The sequence below is a fragment of the Rhinoraja longicauda genome, chromosome 22 (genome assembly GCF_053455715.1).
Source record: "Rhinoraja longicauda isolate Sanriku21f chromosome 22, sRhiLon1.1, whole genome shotgun sequence".
Taxonomy (NCBI): Eukaryota; Metazoa; Chordata; class Chondrichthyes; order Rajiformes; family Arhynchobatidae; genus Rhinoraja; species Rhinoraja longicauda.
In genome coordinates, this window is record NC_135974.1 from 2,354,730 (window position 1) to 2,374,503 (window position 19,774).

The window sequence follows — 19,774 nt, forward strand, 5'->3', positions numbered from 1 at the left end:
TGCGTTTGCAGCATCTATCTCTTCTCTTCACTGCCTCCTTTTCTCTCTTCTACGAAGATACAGAAGCTTGAAAACTCAGAAGTCCAAAATTAAAGAATAACCTCTTCTCCACTGCTATCAGATGACCACCAGGTTCAGGAACAGCTTCTTCCCAACAAGTATTAAACACTACAACACTACACTACAACCTCAAATATACTCCGAACTACAGTAGACTATTATTATTATTATTATTATTATTATTATTATTATTATTATTATAAAATTATTATTATTATTATTATTATCATTATCATTATCATTATTATTATTATAAAATTATTATAATAATAATAATAATAATTATTATTATTATTATTAAATTATTATTATTATTATTATTATTATTATTATTATTATTATTATTATTATTATTATTGTTATTATTATTATTATTATTATTATTATTATTATTATTATTATTATTATTATTATTATTATTATTATTATTATTATTATTATTGTTGTTTACAGTGTACTATGTTTACATATTGTGTTGTGCTGCTGCATGTAAGAATGTTCTTGTTCTATCTGGGACATATGACAATAAAACACTCTTGACTCCTGACTGTTCATGCCCCACCTCTGGATGTGCCAAAGCTGACTGTTAACTCCAGCTTTCCCCGTGACTCCAATTGCACTGTTTGCACACTGCCTCAGAATGCACTATGATATTTGCACCTCCCGCTGCAGTCCATTCCAGCTTGTATTCATCATTGTATTTATTATTCCCTGTCAGCGCCATGCCAACTAGGAGTTCCCTTGCACCCTGGTGTGTGTAACGATAAAGAATCTGATCTGAACGTACGGGACGGACTCCCCGGACGGAGTCAAAGCAACTCTCCACAATTGCAGCAGCCACACGAATAACACAAGACTTGTTTGGCAACAACCGAGGGTTTGGCGTTCACAATACGCGGTGCTGGGCGGAAGCCAATGACAGGCTTTTATTAAGAATGTACTGCAATTTGTCAAACATGTAACCCGGCTTCACCACAGAGCATTCACGATGATTTCATCTGCGTTGATTTCACCCGCGTTGATCACATCCACGTTGATTTCATCCTCGTTGATTTTATTCACGTTGATTTCATCCGCGTTGATTTTATTCACGTTGATTTCATCCGCGTTGATTTTATTCACGTTGATTTCATCCGCGTTGATTTCATCCGCGTTGATTTCACCCGCATTGATTTCACCCGCGTTGATTTCATCCGCGTTGATTCCATCCGCGTTGATTTCATCCGCGTTGATTTTATTCACGTTGATTTTATTCACGCTGATTCCATCCGCGTTGATTTCACCCGCGTTGATTTCACCCACGTTGATTTCACCCGCGTTGATTTCAGAGGCAGTAATGAGGCGGCAGGAACGGGCGACGAGGCCTGTGGGTGCCCTCTCTTCCAGAGGGTCCCCACCAACACACCCCAGCCGTCATTTTGAAACCAACCCTCCGGGCGGGTTGGATCAGCACTTTGCCTCAAAGCCGCTGATGGGGTTTCTGTGAACCGCTGCTCGTCATTTAAAGGCAGTGCTGAAATCCACTGGACACAAGAGCAAACATTCCCCCCAGCGGGTTTAAAGTTCCATCCCATCAGCCTATGGGCCTATCCCCAATCTGAGTTACCAGCATCAACGCCTCTCAAACCCACAGGGAAATGCTTTCACTCCGTTTCCGAAGGAGGGTCTCGACCCGGAATGTCACCTATTCCTTCTCTCCAGAGATGCTGCCTGAGCCGCTGGGTTACTCCAGCATTTAGCGTCTATCTTCGGTTTAAACCCGCATTCCTTCCCCCCCCCCCCCCCCCACCCCCCTCTCTTCCAAATCACACCTTCAACCGAGCCGGCGGCCGCTTCCCAGTCTCCACGCGAAAGTGCAAGTGAATGTTGGCGAGGAAAGGGTTAACCCCAGGCTGATGCTAACTGGCTAACCCAGAACAGCAACTGGCTCATTCCCTGCATTCCTTAAGCATTTCATTAAAAAGAAAAGGGGGAGATCCCTGGTCCTTTCATTCCCTGATCATCCAGCAGGGGATGGAATGAACGGCGTGAGGATGTACATACAGCCGGTGTCAGAGCCCGAGTGGACCTAGTCCTGTCCGGTCTGGTCCTACACAGGATGCCGAGCTGTGCTGTGCTCTCTGCTCCCAGCCCAAGCACCGCGCTGCCCTGATTTATCCCATCACGAATGAAGAGGGGACCTTCTGTCTTTAGCGGGATTATACCAGCAAGACCACCTGCCGTCGGGGAAACAATAAGCGTGGACTCTCTCCCTCTCTCTCCCTCTCTCTGTCTGTCTCTCGGCTGGAATAGTACACTGGTAAGTTGCAAAGCTGCATGAACGGGGATGGTTGAACAAGGTTTTTAACGCTGTCCGTGCTGCCCACGTTCAGCAGCCAAGATTAAATGTGAGCCTTGCAACCCCTGAAATAGTTATAAGCCAGTGATCTCCCACCCCCCTCCCCCTCCCCTCCCCTCCTCTCCCCACCCCCCCCCCCCCCCTCAACCCCCGGGTAATGTGGAGAAGGTGTGGATGTTATTGCCACAAACAGCTGGAGTCTCTGGTTGTGGATTGTCTGGTGTTTGTGGTCGTGATACACACATTGGCAACCGCGTATCTATCTGAGAACTCAAAATGAACTTGCGTTCAGTGCAGACTGGTTGACTTGTAGTTAAGGGAATGTTATTGCAGCGGCAGACTTGACAAACTGTTGTTTTTGCTGTATTTTCCCCCCCAATATGCGTAAAGCCGCAAGGGTTGTGCATCATTTCAATGCCACGCCACCCGCCCTCGTCCTTTCAACACTTCCAACACTTTAGCCGTTGCCACCCGACTCTGAATATAGTCAGAAGTCATCTTTCATTCATGCGTTTGTGTATCTCTCTCCATCGCCGTCTACACCTCTCGTTTCCCTCTCCTCTGACTCTCAGACTGAAGGAGGGTCTCGACCCGAAACGTCTCCCATCCCTTCTCGCCAAAGATGCTGCCTGTCCCGCTGAGTTATTATGTGTCCATCTCCAGAAGTCAAGTCAAATTTTGAATCTATCTTCTAAGGCTCAGATCAAGGAAGTTAGCAGTCAGCTCCAATCTGGCCGCGATGTTGGGGAAGTCCAGAACCAGGGGTCACAGCTTAAGGATAAGGGGGAAGTCTTTTAGGACCGAGATGAGAAAACATTTCTTCACACAGAGAGTGGTGAATCTGTGGAATTCTCTGCCACAGAAGGTAGTTGAGGCCAGTTCATTGGCTATATTTAAGAGGGAATTAGATGTGGCCCTTGTGGCTAAAGGGATCAGGGGGTATGGAGAGAAGGCAGGTACAGGCTACTGAGCTGGATGATCAGCCATGATCATATTGAATGGCGGTGCAGGCTCGAAGGGCCGAATGGTCTACTCCTGCACCTATTTTCTATGTTTCTATGACTCCACGTTGGAAGGGTCAGATCGGAACACTGTCGTGTGTGAATCCACTGGTTGGTTAGCTGTCTATTCTGACAAATCCCGTTTAGTATGCGTTCAGGTGTCAGACGAGGATGTATGGGTTTTAAATTGAGCCGAAACGTGGCCGTGAAACGCGTTGTTGCCGCTGTAATTGCAAAGTGCTATCGTGCACTCTGACACGAATAAGAATTGCCAATCCCCTCTCTCCGAGAATCAACAAATTGATGAGATTTTTGTTTAAAGCTCTCCATCACCGCCGGCAAAATAAAAACCCATTTGGTCTGCGGGATTGATGCGAGCTTCACCTCGCCTCCTATATCTGTCACAACTAAACCGTAATTTTAATCCTCTGTTTTAATTAGTTCTTGAGCTTCATCATGCAAACGCAATAAGATATCTCCCGTCCACTCGAGGCACGCTTCCTCCTACTGTCTGTCTGCAAGATGCATCCGAAACTCGCATACAAAACTTGGCTTACCTGATTCCCTATTTAAAAAAGAAAAGAAACAGTGAACTACGAGAGACACAAAATGTCTCTCAGACACAAACTGTCTCAGGCGTTGAGGGTCGTCAAGGGATAATCCCCCCGAACCCGACGGCTTGCATCTACAAATAAGATGCTTCAAATATTTTCTCTTTAATGTCCCCAGAGACGTGACTCCTGTTCTGAGCGTCGCTTTCATGAGAAATTGTAGCTGAGTAATTGCCGTTATTTGTAAATTGGGTTCTTGCCTTAATGGATATAACGAAATAATCTTACTGTAAAAGATGTTTTATACACCTCTCGTTTCCCCTTGCCCCTGTCTCTCAGTCTGCAGAAGGGTCTCGACCCATTCCTTTTCTCCAGGGATGTTGTCTGACCCGCTGAGTTACTCCAGCATTTTGTGTCCAGCTTCTTGCTATATATATATATATATATATATAAAGAGTTGCTTCTGGGGCAGTTTGTCAGGGGATTTTTAAATTTATTTTTGCTTTCTTTAAATAAAACAAACTCTTTTCTCTTGTCATAACAATTCCATACTTTGGTCTTCGGGTTTTTTTTGTTTTTGTTATTGTTGTGTAAATAATTCAGGGAACAGCGCTGGAAGTCTTGCCTCTCTCTGCTGGAGAAGGCGATCTTTCTGCAAGAGTGTAAAGTTGCTGGCTCCACTGTGATGGAGACACGTAACTCAGCTCTGAGGACAGCTCTTCTCAGCTGAAGAGACGAGGCAGGGCGAAGGACGCGTAGCGCGGTGCCTCGGTCAACTGCCCTCTCGGGCCGAGTTCCCAATTGAGGGTTGTTTGTTGAAATGCTCTCTGCGATCTCCGAGGATCGTTTCAGAAGCGGGTGGGTGATGAATGGTGAGTAATGCCAAATGCTTTGCTTTGTTGTCTGACGGTGGACGCGAGGGACCTGCACACCTTTGGATAGGTCAACAGATAGGTAACTGTTGAGAGAGAGAAGCCTTTGGGCGTATGCAAGGAGGATGGACACAAAATGCTGGAGTAACTCAGCGGGGCGGGCAGCATCTCTGGAGAGAAGGAATGGAGAAAGGAGAGTTTCGGGTCGAGACCCTTCTTCGAACTGAGCAGAAAGCAGAGCTGTATCTCAGAGAGAGAGAGAGAGAAAACTCAATGAATGGGAAGCCAGATGCAACTGAGAATCGCACCCACTTGCCTCCAACAATTAAGTTCCATTGATACTTGCCTCCAAGTTCTGGAACTTGCCTCCAAGTTCCAAAAAAATAATAATCCAAATCTAAAATCTAGATACCAGAAACTGACTTTACGATGGTTGAGTCTGCGAGGGAAAGTCGGTAAGACGAAGCTTAGCTGAGAGAAAGCTTTAAACAAGCGGGGAAATGTTTGCACTGTTACTGTTAATTCTTTCAGTTAAAGTCGCGGGCAGCAGTTTGACTCCAGGGGGGATTGCGTTTAACTCGAGCACTCAGTTTCGTAGAGATGATCACAGTTGCAAAGCAACACCTCCTCATTGACCGGAGTGCGAGGTTTTTTTAACCGTCGGCCTGGCCGCGCGTCAACAGAAGCGATGGTTTGGTTCTTCAAACCTGCTGGGGTTTTTAGCATTCACACTGCAACACTGAAACAGCCCATGATAAATATGATAATACTCGCACAGATGACAGAAGGCCACATTTCAGCCACCATATCCGTCTCTCGCAGTGAAAGAAGGCAGCCTGTAAAATATTGCGTTCGCTGCATTATCAACCCTCTCTCTCTCGCATCTTCTCCCTTGCTTTGCGTTTCATTATTTTCACAACCATTCTAATTGACGACCAAGGCTCTGAGCGTCAAAAGTAATGCCAAGCTGCCTCTTGTAACACTTACTTGTTCGTTGCTGGTGCCTTGATAGTAAGTACCCAGATACTTGCACTGAACTGTGCACAAAAGTGAATTGTCACTGTACCTGGCTCGCTCTGTGCGTGACAAATAATGTACCTCGGCGTCCCATGTCATAGCACAATGTATTGGGAGTACTGTAACATCTGGCAAATAGAGTCGATGAGCTGAAACCTGCACTCACCAGCAATAGACTCACCCTTGAATACCAACAGTGCTAAAACGCTCTGTAACACGAGACACCGCATGTTGTTTAATTTATGAGATTTATTCAATTAAAAGAAAACAAGTGCTCGAATCTTTTCTATTGGTTTCTCTGCGGTAGTGGTGTCCTCTGGTTCCACTTGTGTTTTCAAGCACAAACTGGCCACAAAATCACCCATTTTTAGAAAATAAATTTCGGGTTCGTTCTCAAATCACTTGATATATTTCCCTGCGTGAAAAAAATACACTCTGCCGTAAGTCAGAGTGTAATAATGGGTCCGTTGTGCACAATATCCAAGCTAATATTTAGGTTCATACCTATCGATTAACACAGCTGAACATTGAATCCCCTGATTCCAAATAACAAAATGACTTTTGCTAAGTGTGGAGACCTTTTTGTTTCTGGCATTCATAGACAAAGTATTTTTTTTGAGTAGATTAGAGTTATCCAAAATCCTTTAAAGTTACAACTTCAAAAGGAAGTTATATATGTTTTTATTTTCCAGGAACTCTGTATTACTGGGTATGCACATCATTTAGTTCAGTCTAGTTTATTGTCACGTGTACGTACCGGAGAACGGTGAAGAGCTTTTGTTACCTGCTATCTAGTCAGCAGAAAGACAATACATGGATGTCCATCCCTAATTATCCCTCAGTAAGCGGCACAGAGACACAATCTCGGACTGCCGCAGTGATTGCGCTCTCTCGATGATGTTGCTTGGAGGTTTATGGGTTTCGACCCAGTTGAGACGCATGTTTGGTGTGTCTTTACGTCCTGACGTGTGTGGGGAACCTGCAGGTAATGGTGTTCTCATTACTGCCGTTACTGCCGTTGCCTTTATTCTGCTGGAAGTTGAGGGTGCTTGAGGTGTAACGATTCACACTGATATTTTTAGGCTGTGAATGAATGCAGATAACTTTTAAACTGGGAGCTGTACATAAAATAAATGAAATGTGGGTGGGTGAAGGACATTTTCAATGGAAAATGGGGTTATAGGTGATTGCTGTTAGTGATGCATTGTGTTGTCAGGAGGTGCTGTCAGAGTAGCCTGAGTGAGTGAGGAACTGAGGTGCATTTTGTAGATGGCAGCAACGGGGAATGAAGGTTTAGGACGGTGGACCGGTTGCCTTTGGCTGGATGGCATTAAGTCTCACGAGAGCGATTGGAGCTGAACTCTTCCAGCCTAGTGGAGAGTATTCCATCACAGTACTGATCTGTGCCTCGTAGATGATGGAAAGGCTTTGAAAGATGGAAATGATGTGAGTCATGTGCTGCAGGTTACAACATTGATCTGCCTATGTTGCCGATGTCCTCGTGTTACATAGAAACATAGAAACATAGGAAATAGGTGCAGGAGGAGGCCATTTGGCCCTTCGAGCCAGCACCGCCATTCATTGTGATCATGGCTGATCATCCACAATCAGCAACCCGTGCCTGCCTTCTCCCCATACCCCTTGATTCCACTAGCCCCTAGAGCTCTATCTAACTCTCTTTAAAATCCATCCAGTGAATTGGCCTCCGCTGCCCTCTGTGGCAGAGAATTCCACATATTCACAACTCTCTGGGTGAAAAGGTTTCTTCTCTCCTCAGTTTTAAATGGCCTCCCCTTTATTCTTAGATTGTTGGCCGATTCAGCTGCGTTTCTGGTCAGCGATGACCCACCCTCAGGAGTTTGAGTGTACTAAACATTATGCACGTTATTCCCTTTATCATGTATCTGTACACTGTGAATGGCTCCATTGTAATCATGTATTGTCTTTCACACGCAACAAAAGCTTTTCACTGTACCTCGGTGCACGTGACAATAAACTTAATTAACAAATAATAATGACTTTGAATGTCGATAATAAATATTTGGGGTTGGTGCAGTATACTGAGGGACTCCTGCTGTGATATCTTGAGGGTAAGATGACTGATCTCCACCAATCACAGCCATCCTTTGCGGGCAGTAAGAGACATTAACCACTTGATGGTGTTTCTTTGCCTGTTTGGTTTTACTGAAGAAGGGCCTCGACCCGAAACGTCACCCATTCCTTCTCTCCAGAGATGCTGCCTGACCCGCTGAGTTACTTCAGCGTTTTGTGTCTACCTTCGATTTAAACCAGCATCTGCAGTTCTTTCCTACACGAGTTTTACTGGAGCTTCTTAATAGCACATTGAGTGGACTGGACCTCCCCGATCTCCCGGTTGCTAAACACTTTCATTCCCCCTCCCATTCCCTCACTGGCCTTTCTGTCCTGGGCCTCCTCCATTGTCAGACTGAGGCCAAATGCAAATTGGAGGCACAGCACCTCATATTTCGCTTGGGCAGCTTACACCCCAGCAGTATGAGTATGGATTTCTCTAACCTCAAGGTAAACCCTTGCATCCCCTCTCTCTCTGTCCCTCCCCCACACAACTTGTTGTGCTGGCTTCAAAGCCGTGTTGTTGAGTCTCACTGTCTGTAACTCACTCTCACCTAACAAACAGCTAACAATGGCCTGTTTCCATTATCATCATTATTTTTTTGCACATCTTTCGTTCATTTGTTCTATATCTCTCTACATCACCATCTATACAGTATCTCCCGTTTCCCTTTCCCCTGACTCTCAGTCTGAAGAAGGGTCCCGACCCGAAACGCCAGGCATTCCTTTTCCCCAGAGATGCTGTCCGACCCGCTGAGTTACTCTGGCTTTTAGTGTCTATCTTCAGTCACTCTTGAGGTCAAGGTCAAGGTATCACAAAATGCTGGAGTGACTCAGCAGGTCAGGCAGCATCTCAGGAGAGAAGGAATGGGTGGCGTTTCGGGCCGAGACCCTTCTTCAGAGGTCAAGGCCAGTCGCTCAAACTTTGCCTCTGGGATCTTTGGTCACTGTTGGGAAGAAGGTTGTTCTCTGGAGTGTTTCTGGTGAAACACAACCAAGCATTGATTCTTCAAACTTCAAAGATCCACAGAGAGACGACTCCGAGAAATTCATTGTTGTGATTAATGCCGTGAGGTTTGGAGTTTATAATGGGCCGGCTGGCTTCTGGAGCCGCCCCTGTAGATCACAAACAGTTTGCAGATCTATATTATGAAAATGTCTTCACTTTTTTCATGCATCTACATCCTTAGTAAGTAGGTGACCATTGAAATGGTGCTTGAGGTATAAAGATTCACACTGATATTTTTAGGCTGAGAATGAATGCAGATAACTTTTAAACTGGGAGTTGTACATAAAATAAATTAAATGTGGGTGGGTGAAGGACATTTTCAATGGAAATTTGGGTTATAGGTGATTGCTGTTAGTGATGCATTGTGTTTAACTCCTAACGCATTAGAAAATCATTTGCTGACCTTCCCCGAGTGTACAACACCATATCAGTGCTGTGACCACGACAACCAAAGGTGTGATCTTACAACGAGATGAAGCTGTTCAGTACAGAGAATATCCAGGCAGGTCTGATCCCATCCTTGGGAATGATCTCGGTTACATATGGCAGTGGCCCATTGGAGACGGCGATGGCATGGTTGTTCCTTGCCACACTGTACTGTTCGACCGAAGATAGACACAAAACGCTGGAGTAACTCAGTGGGACAGGCAGCATCTCTGGAGAGAAGGGATGGGTGACATTTCAGGTCGAGACCCTTCCACAGACTGATGTCAGGGGAGTGGGTGGGACAGAGATAGAATGTAGTCGGAGACAGTAGGACTGGTGGGAGAACTGGGAAGGGGGAGGGGATGGAGAGAAAGGGAAATCAAGGGCTACTTGAAGTTAGAGAAGTCAATGTTCATACCGCTGGGGTGTAAGCTACCCAAGCAAAATATGAGGTGCTGTTCCTCCAATTTGCGCTAGGCCTCACTCTGACAATGGAGGAGGCCCAGGACAGAAAGGTCAGTGTGGGAATGGGAGGGGGAGTTAAGGTGTTGAGCAACCGTTTGCTGTACAGTTTTACGTTGTAGGCCATGATTCTGGCTGTTCACACATGTGTCCATGAGCAGAGCAGCAACAGCTGGCAGGAGATCAGGCTGAGGGTGATCTGCTGAGCAAGATGGAGGTGGGTGGGATCGAGCGTAGCTCAGGGGTCTGATGTACGAGCCACACACACACACACACACACACACACACACACACACACATGGAGCATGAAGGCCGCTATGGGAGGATTTAGGGTTGCAGCCCCCTCTGGCACTAACGAGTGGACTTCGGCGATTGTCTTTGAAACTGCTGACCGCCTTCCCCGTGCCTTCCAGCTGCAAACAGCTGGTTTGCAACAAACACCAGGAAGAGAAAGAAAATTAAAAGGGGTCTTTGACTGGAATCATGGAATTATTCATTCTGTGTCCCTCTCCACAGATGCTGCCCAAACTCCTGAATGTTTCCAGCATTTTCTGTTTTATGACATTTCCAACACCTACAGTATTGTAGATTTTCCTTTTTTTAAAATAACGGGGCACCTGAGTGTTTGATAAGTCATAAGCCATTGGCGATAGGAGCAGAATTAGGCCATCCGGCCCATCAAATCTACTCCACCATTCAATCATGGCCGATCTATCTCTCCCTCCTAACCCCATTCCTCTGCCTGCTTCCCATAACCATTGACACCCATACTAATCGAGAATCTATCAATCCCTGCCTTTAAACTATCCATTGATTTGGCCTCCACAGCCTTCTGTAGTAAAGTATTCCACAGATTCACCACCCTCTGACTCAAGAAGTTCCTCCTCATCTCGTTCTTAAAGGAACATCTTTTAATTATGAGGCTGTGGCCTCTAGTCCTAGACTCTCCCACTAGTGGAAACATCCTCTCCACATCAATTCTGTTCAAGCTTTTCATTATTCGGCACTTTTCAATGAGGTCCCCCCTCATCCTTCTAAACTCCAGTGAGCACAGGCCCAGTGCCGACAAACGCTCTGGGTCATATGTCCGTCCTTTTACGGAGTGCAAGGGTGGTGTGGTGGTTACGTTACTGGACTAGCAGCCGGAGCTTAGAATCATTCAGTGATGCTGCCTGACCCGCTGGAGTTACTCCAGCATTTTGTGTCTACCTTGTGTTATCTTTGTATGCTTCGTTGTCACATTCCCCTAGCTTACAATGATCTATTCCACATTTTCCTTCGCATTCGTCCCCTTTGATGTCTTGGTTTCTCACCCTTCAGAATCTCTGTGTCTCCCTGTCCCCTGACTCACAGTCAGAAGAAGGGTCTCCACCAGAAATGTCACCCATTCCTTCTGTCCAGAGATGCAGTCTGTCCTGCTGAGTTACTCCAGCATTTTGTGTCTATCTTCGGTGTAAACCAGCATCTGCAGTTCCTTCCTACACAATATATTTCCAAGTCGTGATAGTGTGTGGATTGTGGTGTCTCCCCTTGTCCTTCTAGCTTGTAGAGGTTGTGGGTTTGGAAGAGGTGCTGCCCATGGGGTTTTGGTGAGAGGTTTCAGAGCATCCTGTAGGTGACACAAGCTGCTCTAGAATGCATCGATGTTGGAGTGAGTGAATGGGTGTGGGTATGTCCTGTATAGTCTAGAAGGGAACTGCAGATGCTGGTTTACACCAAAGATAGAGTAACTCAGGCAGCATCTCTGGAGAGAAGGAATGGGTGATGTTTTGGGTTGTGACAGGGCCTCGGCCAGAAATGTCACCCATTCCTTCTATCCATGTCCTGTACAGTGGCAAGGTTCAAAAGGCAGATAAATAGTCTCTGTGTCAGTAATGGGCGCAGCGGTAGAGTTTCTGCCTTACAGCGAATGCAGCACTGAAGACCCAGGTTCGATCCCGACTACGGGTGCTGTCTGTACGGAGTTTGTACATTCTCCCCATGACCCGTGTGGGATTTCTCCGAGATCTTCGGTTTCATCCCACACTCCAAAGACATATCTTATCGAAACATATAAAATTCTTAAGGGGTTGGAGAGGCTAGATACGGGAAGATTGTTCCCGATGTTGGAGGAGTCCAGAACCAGGGGTCACAGCTTAAGGGTAAGGGGGAAGTCTTTTAGGACCGAGATGAGAAAACATTTCTTCACACAGAGAGTGGTGAGTCTGTGGAATTCTCTGCCACAGAAGGTAGTTGAGGCCAGTTCATTGGCTATATTTAAGAGGGAGTTAGATGTGGCCCTTGTGGCTAAAGGGATCAGAGGGTATGGAGAGAAGGCAGGTACAGGTTACTGAGCTGGATGATCAGCCATGATCATATTGGATGGCGGTGCAGGCTTGAAGGGCCGAATGACCTACTCCTGCACCTATTTTCTATGTTTCTATGTTTCTATGTACAGGTTTGTAGGTTAATTGGCTTGGTAAATGTAAATGTAAAAATTGTCCTTAGTTTGTGTAAGGGTAGTGTTAATGTGCGGGGATCGCTGGTCGGCGCGGACCCGGTGGGCCGATAGGGCCTGTTTCCGCTCCATATCTCTAAACTAAACTAAACTAAACCGCATTGGGCTTGAGTGTCTGGGTCAATAATATTCAGGTTGGAAAGTCTGGCACTATTACCAAGTCTAGCATTTATATAATTTGGACTCTTAATGGTTCTTTGACAACTGCCTCAGTTCAGGGGCATTTGGGGTGAACAATAAATGCAACATGGAAACATAGAAACATAGAAAATAGGTGCAGGAGGAGGCCATTCGGCCCTTCGAGCCAGCAGCGCCATTCATTGTGATCATGGCTGATCATCCACAATCAGTAACCCGTCCTGGCTTCTCCCCATATCTCTTGATTCCGCTAGCCTCTAGAGCTCTATCTAACTCTCTTTTAAATTCATCCAGTGAATTTGCCTCCACTGCCCTCTGTGGCAGAGATTTCCACAAATTCACAACTCTGGGTGAAAAGGTTTCTTCTCACCTCAGTTTTAAATGGCCTCCCCTTTATTCTTAGACTGTGGCCCCTGGTTCTGGACTCCCCCAACATTGGGAACATTATTCCTGCATCTAGCTTGTCCAGTCCTTTTATAATTTTATACGTCTCTATAAGATCCCCCTCATTCTTCTAAACTCCAGTGAATACAAGCCCAGTCTTTCCAATTGCAAGTGATCTCTCCATCCGTGAATGGCTAGTTAAAAAAAGATCCCATTTAGTTCTGCATCCCAGTGACCTTCCTGATGTTAATTGACCTATTGCCTGCCTTCACCTAAAAAACATCATGTTACAATTTGTTGGCACTCCAAATTTGGCGAGGGGGGTCAACAATTAAGTTAAATGCAGCAAGGGTTTTCAGGAGAAAACCTTTCCTTGCAATGGGTAGTTGAGATGAATGCCGTTGATGTATTTGACAAGAAGCTAAAGACATGGGCAGTGGTAGAGTTGCTGCCTTACAGCGCCGGAGACCCGGGTTCGATCCTGACTGCGGGTGCTGTCTGTACGGAGTTTGTACGTTTCTCCCAGTGACCCAGCGTCGGGTTTTCTCCGAGATCTTCCGTTCCCTCTCACACTCCAAGGATGTACAGATTTGTTGTTTAATTTGCTTGGTATAAATGTAAATTGTCCCTAGGGTGTTGTTAAGGTGCGGGGATCCCTGGTCGGCGCGGGCTTGGTGGGCCAAAGGGCCATCTCTAAAACTAAACTGAGCTAAATATCAGACAGAAGAAAGCAGCAGAGGATATTGCTGATGGCGTGAGGAAGCTCGGGCTGAGAATAAATGTGGGTATATACAATCTATACTGAAGGGACACGCTCTGATGTTCAGTTTAATGCTCTTCGTGTTAATGCTCTGAATACCATTTTGAAATGCATTGCTGAATTATAATTTTATACGTCTCTATAAGATCCCCCCTCATCCTTCTAAACTCCACACTGTCCACCACCAGCAACACACACTTCCAGCTTTTGTTAAGTGAAGGCGGACGATAGATAATCAATTGTGGGGATGAAAAGCCCAGAGCTGTTTGAAAATCCAGTTTCTGGTACGGCATCATTGCCACGACCCATTCATTTCTTGTTATTATATTGATCAGCATAGTACTGGTTGTGGGAGAGTGTTGATATAAAAAAGCAGAATGTACCCATCCTTCCCCAGCACACAGGATGGCCAGGGCGTTGATTCTGCACTCTCGCTTGCAGTTGGCACGATTCATTTGCCGGGTGAGCAATGAATTCCCGGACTGTAAGCTGGGTTGTGGGATTCACCAGTCATCGTAAACATGACAGTGCAGCTCAGCGCACTTCACTGGAGTCAGCAGAAATCTTAATGCTTACATTTTAGACATTAAATCACTTCCCTTTATCTTTATCACTTACAACGCACTCTTGTATTCTTGCTATTTCTAACATCGACAGATTTCAGTTTCACCACTTTCTTTTTTCAAAAGCCCTGAGATCTTGTTACATTACAAAAATAGGCTCCACTTTGAGTTCGGACAAATAGCAAGCTTGGCGACCAGAGGGATACCAGCTCCTTTCGAATTGTATTAAACTGCTATACTGGTCCACCCCTGACTACGGGTGCTGTCTGTACGGAGTTTGTACGTTCTCCCCGTGACCTGCGTGGGTTTTCTTCGAGATCCTGGGTTTCCTCCCACACTCCAAAGACGTGCAGGTTTGTAGGTTAATTGGTATAAATGTAAAATTGTCCCTAGTGTTTGTGGAATAGTGTTATTGTGCGGGGATTGTTGGTCGGTGCGGACTCGGTGGGCCGAAGGGCCTGTTTCCACGCTGTGTCTCTAAACTCTTAAAAACCTTTCATCCCAAATGATGGCGTTAGTCCCTTCCTTCCGAAACACTTTTGATCCAAGGTGAAGAAAGTTAGGGACAGTGTGATCAGTGTGGCGAATGTTAATATTCAGTGGAATTTGGACATGAAGACGGAGGAGGTGATGAGATGTTTTGAAGAGCATGAAGGTGGATAAAACCCTCCAGAAGCTGATGGGATCTATCCCAGGTTATTGAGAGGAGGGAGCGGGTGCCTTGAAGATTTTTGCATCTTCTCTAGGCACTGATGAGGTCCTGGAGGACCAGAGCGTAGCTAATGTTGTCCCTTTGTTTAAGATGGAAGGAGAGAGAACACAGGGAATAAAAGTATACGGTGAGAAATAGATCAACTACAGAAATGGTAGAGAAATAGCAGATGGAGTTTGATCCGAGCAAGTGTGAGGAGTTGCACTTTGGGGGGGTCGAATGTAAGGGGAAAGTATGCAAAGAATGGCAAGATCCTGAACAGCATTGAACTATAGAGGGATCTTGGAGTCCATGTCCATAACGTTATGTGATAAAAGTATGTTTTAGTGTTTCTTTGTTTGTTTTATGTGGGGGGGGTGGGGGGGAATTGGGGGAAACATTTTTTCAATCTCTTACCTCGACGGAGATGTGATTTTTCTCCGTGTCGTATCTCCGTCCCCACTGCGGCCTAACGTCGAGGAGTTGGCGGCCTTTCCTGGCCTTTCCCGGCGCGGACTTTAACATCGCGGAGCTGCGATCCTTTGCCGAGGATCGACTGTGGAGAGCTCCAACCGCGGGGCCTGTGGACTTTAACACCGTGAAGCCCGCGGCCTCTGGTAAGAAGAGGCCGACTCGGGAGCTCCATGCCGCGGAGAGAGTTTCAATCATTGCGACGCGAGGGCCTCGGACATCGGACATCGGACAGTCGGCAGCGGCGACTGCGGACGGTTCAACAGCCCCGACCGCGTGTGAACAAAGAGGAAGATGATTGAACTTTATTACCTTCCATCACAGTGAGGAATGTGGAATCCGCTGTTGTGGATGTTTATGTTAAATTTTACTTTATGTGGTTGTGTGTCTTGTTGCTTTTCACTTAGTATGGCTGTATGGTAACTCAAATTTCACTGTACCTTAATTGGTACATGTGACAATTAAATTGAATCTTGAATCTTAAATCTTGAATCTTGAATCTTGAATCTTGAATCTTGAATCTTGAATCTTGAATCTTGAATCTTGAATCTTGAATCTTGAATCTTGAATCTTGAATCTTAACTAAAGTAGATTGGCAACACAAGTAGAAAGTGGTAAAGAGTGCATATGGTATGGTTGCCTTCATTGGTCAGAGCATTGAGTATAAGAGTCAGATAATCATGTTGCAGCTCCATAGGACACTTGTAAGGCCATGTCTGGAGTATTGCTTGCAGTCCTGGCTGATCAAATACAGGAATTATGTGGAAGCTTTACAAAATGATGCAGAGTAGGTCTACCGGAATGATGGCAGCTTTTAGGGGTATTAGTTGCAAGGAGAGGGTGGACAGACTTGGATTGTCTTCTCTGCAGACCTTGAGGTTGAGGAGAGACCTGATAGAACAATATGAAATTATTAGAGGCAATGCTGGGATAGACGGTCAGAATCTCTTTCCCGGAATGGAAAACTTATATGGGTAGATAATACCGAAAGCATGTGAAGGTGGCCCTTTATTGAAAGTAAGCTAGCTAGATGCATTTGTAGAGTACCTCACGTTTATATGTGAGGGAAATGCAACTGGGTAGAAGGCAGGCACAGGTTACTGATTGTGGATGATCAGCCATGATCACAATAAATGGCGGTGCTGGCTCGAAGGGCCAAATGGCCTCCTCCTGCACCTATTTTCTATGTTTCTTGCTATGTGAGTACTGGAATTCCTCCTTGAATCTTTCCACCTCTCTGCTCCATCTCCATCTTTAATTCCCCCCTTAAAATCGGCCTCCTCTTCCGAGCTCGCGGGAATCATTTACAATCTTGTCCTCCGTCTCACAAGCACACAATATGCTTTGGGGAAGTCAAGTCAATTTTATTTGTATAGCACATTTAAAAACAACCCACATTGACCAAAGTGCTGTACATCAGTTCAGGTACTAAGAAACGAACATACAATGGCACACAAACATAACAGCACATACATAAACAGTTCACAGCGCCCCCTCAGAGGGACTCAAACGCTAGGGAGTAGAAATAGGTTTTGAGCCTGGACTTAAAGGAGTCGATGGAGGGGGCAGTTTTGATGGGGAGAGGGATGCTGTTCCACAGTCTAGGAGCTGCAACCGCAAAAGCGCGGTCACCCCTGAGCTTAAGCCTAGACCGCAGGATAGTGAGTAGCCCCAAGTCGGCCGACCTGAGGGACTTGGAGATAGAGTGGTGGGTTAGAAGATTTTTGATGTAGGGGGGGAATGTTCATTTAGGGCTTTATACGTGAATAGGAGGAGCTTGAAGTTGATTCTGTACCGTACTGGGAGCCAGTGGAGAGAGGCCAGAATCGGGGTGATGTGGTCCCTTTTACGGGTACCCGTCAGGAGTCTCGCTGCGGCGTTTTGGACCAATTGCAGGCGGGACAGGGATGATTGGCTGATCCCAGTGTACAGGGAGTTGCAGTAGTCTAGGCGGGAGGAAATGAATGCGTGGATGATTTTTTCAATGTCGTCAAATTGGAGGAATGGTTTGATTTTAACTATGGTACGAAGCTGGAAGAATCTGGCTTTTACCACAGCGTTGACTTGGTTGTCAAACTCTAATGCAGAGTCAAATATCACGCCAAGGTTTTTTGACATGCGGTTTAAAAGTCTCAGCTCTCCAAGACAAAACTGGCCCATTGGCCCAACTCAGCCATGCCCAATAAATGGTCTAACTGAGCTAGTTCCACTTACTTGGGCCTGACCATAATTCCACCCATCCCCATCCCCCCCCCCCACAAACCTTTCCTCTCCATTTACCAGTCTCAGTGTCTGGTGTAAATGTCGAGACTGTCGTACGTTGAAAGACTGGAGCAACTAGGCTTGTATACACTGGAATTTAGAAGGATGAGAGGGGATCTTATTGAAACATATAAGATTATTAAGGGATTGGACACGTGAGAGGCAGGAAACACGTTCCCAATGTTGGGGGAGTCCAGAACCAGGGGCCACAGTTTAAGAATGAGGGGTAGACCATTTAGAACTGAGATGAGGAAAAACTTTTTCACTCAGAGAGTTGTAAATCTGTGGAATTCTCTGCCTCAGAAGGCAGTGGAGGCCAATTCTCTGGATGCTTTCAAGAGAGAGTGAGATAGAGCTCTTAATGATATCGGAGTCAGGGGGTATGGGGAGAAGGCAGGATCGGGGTACTGATTGTGGATGATCAGCCATGATCACGGTGAATGTCAGTGCTGGCTCGAAGAGCCGAATGGCCTCCTCCTGCACCTAGTGTCTATTGTCTATTGTCATAATTATACCTGCTTCTACCACATCCTTAGGCAGATTGTTTCATGTGTTGAAAAAGCTACCGTTTTAAAATCTTTTTAAGGATCCCTTTTAAAATTCCCCCCACACCTCAAAACTGTACCCTCCACATTTAGTGTCTCCTACCTGGGGGAAAAATACTGCTGTTCCAACATCTATGATTTGATAAACCCCAATAAGGTCACCTCCCAGCATTGTACCCTCCAGGAGAAAATGACCCAAAATATCCAGTCTCTCCTTGGAGCTGAAGTCCTCCAGACCTTGTAGCATCCTCGTAAACTATCTATGCCCCATTTCGCTTCAATGACTTCCTTTAGCTGGGCGATCAGACTGTATAGGGTATTCCAACACTGCCAGATGACCGTGGTACTAAATTGCGTCTTCACCACCCTGACTGCCTTGGTTGCAACCTTCACAGAACGATATATCACTAGTTGTCTCAGTTCTGCCGTACTCCCCAAGCCCCTATCATTTAACTATGCAAGTCTTGCCCTGGTTTGTCTTACCGAGATGCAACACCAGAATTTTATGCACCAGGATTTCATGCAGGAAAAACGTTCCCAATGTTGGTGGAGTCCAGAACCAGGGGCCACAGTCTAAGAATAAAGGGGGAGGTCATTTAAAACTGAGATTAGAAAAAACTTTTTCACCCAGAGAGTTGTGAATTTGTGGAATTCACTGCCACAGAAGGCAGTGGAGGACAATTCACTGGATGAATTTAAGAGAGAGTTAGATAGAGCTCTAGGGGCTAGCGGAATCAAGGGATTATGGGGAGAAGGCAGGCACGGGTTACTGAATGTGGAAGATCAGCCATGATCACATTGAATGGTGGTGCTGGCTTGAATGGCCAAATGGCCTCCTCCTGCACCTATTTTCTATAGTTCTATGTTTCTATATTTCTACCACTGGTATGGTGATTTTGCTGATTTAACCCATTTGAACTAATTTTGTTGGCTATTTTCTTACTGTCACGATGTACTGATCTCACCCTCTTGGACAATGGTGGAGAAGCTTTGGTGGAAGATGGTGTGTGGTTGACCATTTTCAAAGTTTAAAGCCAAGGTGTGTAATTAACCATGGACAAAGACAAATGATGTATTTAGTTTAGTTTAGAGAGATACAGTGCGGAAACAGGCCCCTCGGCCCACCGGGTCCGCACCGACCAGCGGTCCCCGCACATTAACACTATCCTATACCCACTAGGGACAATTACATCTACACCAAGCCAATTAACCTACAAACCTGTACGTCTTTGGAGTGTGGGAGGAAACCGAAGATCTTGGAGAAAACCCACGCAGGTCACGGGGAGAACGTACAAACTCCGTACAGACAGCACCCGTAGTCGGGATCGAATCCGGGTCTCTGGCGCTGAAAGCGCTATATGGCAGTAACTCTACCGCTGTGCCACTGTGCCGCCTGTGTCTGTTGTGATATTTATTTTTAAAGTACTACTTCTGTGCTCTTATGATGTGGCAGAAATGTGTTCAAGAACTGTATTGCCATAATAGGGCTACATTTCACTGCTAGACCTGTGCAGCTATAGTTTCAAAAGGACTTCATTTGTGTTTCCATTCATGAAAAAGATTCCCACATCGTTCTCCTTGTACCCAGTCAAGGTTGTACGGCATTTATGAGGGAAAGATGAACTGAAAGCTGATA

At 45.7% G+C, this 19,774-nt stretch overlaps 1 protein-coding gene across 1 annotated transcript in view; it reads left to right on the forward strand.

Annotated features, from left to right (window-relative positions):
* The first annotated feature begins 2,034 nt into the window (after positions 1–2,034).
* Positions 2,035–19,774, forward strand: part of cdh22 (cadherin 22) — an 882,037-nt gene continuing 864,297 nt past the window's right edge. Inside the window, exon 1 of the mRNA XM_078418609.1 lies at positions 2,035–2,359. The gene's annotated coding sequence lies outside the window, so the exon portion shown is untranslated. The remainder of the gene's footprint in view (positions 2,360–19,774) is intronic.